Raw genomic sequence first — 5064 nt, forward strand, 5'->3', positions numbered from 1 at the left:
GTTGTGATAAGTGACCGAAGTTTGGGGGTTGCTTGTTACTACAGCACAGTCTAGCCTAACTAATATATTTATTGTCTCTATTTTCTCATTTCCCATGGACTTTTTTTTTAAAAGAGTAACATTATTTTGAGCAAATTTTTAGCCTTCAGATTCTTCCTGTCCATTGACATTACTCAGGTAAATGCCACCACGATTGTTTTATTGCTAAATCAACTAAAATTCTGATTTCTCTGTATCATTTGACCCAGTTAGCTGCTCTCTTCTTGAAGCTTCTTCCTTCTCTGGATGCTATGACACTAACATCTCTTGGTTTTCCTCCTCCTTCTTTATAACATAGATTTTGGAGGTAAACAGAGCTTTTTTCTCACTCTATCAAAGAAGAATCAAATGGTTTTTATCTAATTGAGCCCCCACTTAAAAGGCTTCTTTCCAAATCTAAGTTTATTGAACCGACATTTGACGCCCTCTATGATTTAGCTACAACTTATCTTTCCAAACTTATCCTCTACTATTCTTCTTTACACAATTTCTACATTTTACACAATATTGACTTCATGAGCTCTTCCTCCTCTTTGACCTTCCTCTTACTGTTCCCTGCATCTCTTACATACTGCAGTCCTGGCTTGTCCTGTCAAATAATTTAGACATGTGTGCAAAGATTCTTGTACAAGTGTTGCTCACAATAGCAAAATATTGAGAATGACCTAAATGTCCATCTCTAGGTAACGACTTAAACAGATTAAGGTAAATTTATGCAATATATTATGTGAAGACAATAATGATAATGTCCAGTCATGGAAATTGTTCACGGTTTACTAAGTAAATAAAGCAGTGAAGTATACATCATCTTATATTTGTTAAAATACGTAGAAAGTATCTCGAGGAGTCTATGCCAACTTAGTAATGGTCATAAGTGACAAAAAAAAAAAAGAAAAATTGGACTTCATCAAAACTTAAAAAACTTTTGTATTTCAGAGGTCACCATCAAGAAAGTGAAAACGCAACCCACAGAATGCAAGGAAATATTTGAAAATCATATATCTCATAAAAAACTTGTATCCAGGATATATCAAGAAGTGTTACAATTCAAAAATTAAAAAAAAAAACCCAAATAGTCCAATTAAAAATAGGCTAAGAATCTGAATAGACATTTCTCCAAAACATAAGACATGAAAAGATGCTCAACATCATTAGACATAGGGAAATGCAAATCAAAATCACAATGAGATGCCACTTCACACCCTTAGGATGACTGTAATCAAAAAGAGAGATGTGTTGATCAACAAGTGTTGATGAAGATGTGGAGAAACTGGAACCCTCATACATGGCTGATAGGATGTAAGATGTTGCTGCTGCTTCAGAAAGCAATCTGTCTGTTCCTCAAAAGGTTAAATACAGAGTCATCATTTGACCCAGCAATTCCACTTCTAGATATAAACCCAAGAGAAATCAAAATACACCCACACAAAAACTTGTACATGAATGTTCACAGAAATATTACTCATAGTAGCCGAAAAGTGGAAACAATGTAAATGTCCATCAACATGGATAAACAAAATGTGGAATACCCATACAATGAAATGTTACTTGGCAATAAAAAGAAATGAAGTCCTGACACATGGTACAACTTGGGTGAACCTTGAAAACATTATTCTAAGTGAAAGAAGCTGTTCACAAAAGACCACACACTGTATGATTCCATTTATATGAAAGATCCAGATAGACAAATCTGTAGAGACAAAAAGTAGATGAGAGGTTGCCTAGGGCTGGGAATGTTCAGGGGAAATAGGAAGTGACTGCTAATGGGTTTCTTTCTGGAATGATGAAAAGGTTCTTAAATTGATTGTGATGATAGTTGTACAATTCTGTGAATATACTAAAAACCATTGAACTGTACACTTTAAGTGGTTGAATTTTATATCTCAATAAAGCTGTTGTTAATTTTAAAATGCTAATGGTAATATTTTTATAGAGCTTGGAAGGGGGTAGCAGCATTTTCATGGAAAGAGAGAAGAGGGTTTACAAGAAATAATACACACCTCTGGCATAAGCAAAAGAAAAAAGTGTGTGTGTAAAGAATTTGCTGAAAAGATACAAGGGTAGTTCATAGAATACAATAAATTATTGAAAAACCAAGACTTGGTAGGGAAGGAATTAGGGCAGCTCTGGGTACTTTGGTAGTCCCAGGGGGCTTATGGGACCTCTCCCTGGAATGCTGCTGTTAATTGGACTTGTCTCCAGTGACTCCCAGTCTCAGAGTCTCTATTCTAAGTTTCACATTTCTGGGAGAGAGTATTTCAGTGACTCGGCTCAGGTTAGGTGTCTATGCCTGGATCAGTCTTCTCTGAGTGAGGGGGAAAGGATCAGATAGCACAGACCTGAATACAGGTGGCCATTGCTTGTGTATCTGGCCCATTTTCAGTTTAAGAGGGGCAAATAAACAAATTCAAGAAGTGTTTACTACAATTAAGTCAAAAAAGCAAGGTCCAGAAGAGTTTGTATAGTAAGACTCATTTTTTAAATTAAAAATTTATATCATGTGCAAATAGAAACAGGGGCCAGGTAGATGACATATAGTTACATCGGTGTTACAGGCGGGCATAGTAGCATAGGGCATGCTGGGGACTGTGGCAAACTAGAGGAGGGTTCTACATTTAAAGGGAGCAGATGCAACTCCATTCCAGCTGATTTTCTCCTGAAAGAATACAAGTCCAATGTTGCTAGATCGTTGGCTTTTTCAAAGCCAAACACTTGGTTTTTATGTAAAATTTCCTGAGTTAAAAATCTTTCTGGTGGTAAAAGGCAACAAAAAATGTTTACTTTGTGTAATGATAAAATTTAAAAAATAAATAAATAAAATTAAAAAACAAAACCAAAAAAACTTCTAGCAGCCAAACAAAAATCTATGGACTGTGTCTGCCTGCAGGTTTCCAGTTTACAACTTCTGATGTATATATTTATGTAGAAATAGGAAATGTTTAGAAATACCTAAATTTGTACTGACTTTGTGATCTTGGAAAAGTTATTTTCCTTCTAACATGTAAAATGGGGACAATAATCTCAACCTTCAGAGTGGTGTTCATGAAGTAACATATATAAAGTGTCCAAGAGCTTTTAGCTAAAGATTGTGGATTGAATGCACACATCTAATTTTGCTCCTTCCTGAAAATCCATTAAAACCATAGTAAAGCAATTTAGAGAAACAGAGATCCACAAAGACGAGGTAAAAGGAGAAAAAACAGCAGCCATAAAATTTTAGAATCTGGAAAGCAGATGGACAAGTAGTAACTGACTTGGCAGATTTGAAAACTAAATCCTACACATGGAGAGGGACAGAGAACCAACCTGATCTACACTACAGAATCCTTGAAAAGCTCAGGAACTGAGAACAAAGGAGGTGGGAACTAAATTTAGGAAAGTCATTTGAATACTGCTTAAGGAACAGATTCCTAAAGTTTCCTCCCTGCTTTATTCCCCAGACTGATTATTCCTATCCCACTTCTCCCAGAGACTAAAGGTTTATTCTCTGGAAAGCATAAAAAAAAGTTCCTGGTTAAGGGCTACCTGGAACAGTTGAGGAGTAATAAATATATATATACCGAGGCTGTCTTTTGAGATCTTCCAGCTCTCCTCCCCTTGTAAGCATCTAGGCATCCATCGTCCAGACAGATAATTAAAATATTTCTTGGAGGACCTGTTAAGTCAAAGTGGAAACAAACAGAACATACTGACATTTTGTCAGGGTTCCCTGACAAATGGCCTAGTCAGTTCATAACACAGTGAACTGCCAAGCCAGCAAGTCTCACCCACATGCTCAAAGATTCCAATCAATTTTTAGGGTCCCCTCTTTTTTTTTTTTGAAAGATGACTGGTAAGGGGATCTTAACCCTTGACTTGGTGTTGTCAGCACCACACTCTCCAAGTGAGCCATGGGCTGGCCCTTTTAGTGTCCCCTCTTAAACGAGAATAGACAATAAAAGATTAACAAACATCCAACTAAAATCTCTATTAGGAAAGATAAAGACCAAAACAAACAAGCAGGTAAAAGTAACTTGGAGGAAACAAAGATAATGCAAGAAAAAGCAAAACTTCAAAATTGCCATCATCAATATGCTCAGAGATATGAGAAGGTCTTTCTTTGCTACTTTTAAGTAAAGGAACATTCAGAAAACAAAAGAGGGCCCTTGGAAATTAAAACCATCATAGCAGAAAAGAAAAACTCAATAGGAAGTTTGGAAATTGAAATTGAGGAAATCTCCTAGAAAGTAAGGGGAAAATTCAAAGAAATGGAAGGTGGGAGAGAAAAGATGAGAAAATTAAAGGACCAGTCTACAGTTCCAGTCTCAAATAATAGGAATTTCAGAAAGAACGGAAGAAACTGAGGGAAGTAAATCATCAAAGAAATAAGTTAAGGGCCAGCCCGGTGGCGCACTGGAGAGTGCGCTGCTTGGGAGCGCGGTAGCGCTCCCGCCGAGGGTTTGGATCCCATGTGGAGACTGGTTCCCGCTCACTGGCTGAGCGCGGTGCGGGCGCAACACCGAGCGTTGTGATCCCGTTACAGGTCAGTAAAAAGGAAAAAAAAAAAAAAAAGAAATAAGTTAAGATAATTTCCCAGAATGGAGAGTCATGTTTGTTTTCAGATCGAAAGAGGCCCACAGAGTCCCCTGCACATTGAATGCAAAAAGACCCATACTTTAACACTTGGTGAAATTCAAAACACTATTGTGTAATTTCAGAACACCAAGGACAAGGAGGAGATTCTAAAAACTTCCAAAAAGAAACAATAGGTTACATACAATGGGGAATCAGAATGTTTTCAGGATTCTTAACATCATTGGAAGCAAGAAGGGAATGGAGAAATGCCTTAAAAATTTTCTAGGCAAATGGTTTCTAAGAATTTTATACCTCCCTAAACTGTAACCAAGAGTGAAGATAGAATGTAGAAATTTCTAGACGTGCAATGTCTGAGATGCCCCCTTTCTCACCAAAATAGGGGAATAAACCAAGAAAACAAAAGATCCTACAAAGAAAGAGATGAAGATAACCTGAAGCGTGACAGTGACA

Source organism: Galeopterus variegatus, unplaced genomic scaffold (assembly GCF_000696425.1).
Source record: "Galeopterus variegatus unplaced genomic scaffold, G_variegatus-3.0.2 Scaffold1591, whole genome shotgun sequence".
Classification (NCBI taxonomy): Eukaryota; Metazoa; Chordata; class Mammalia; order Dermoptera; family Cynocephalidae; genus Galeopterus; species Galeopterus variegatus.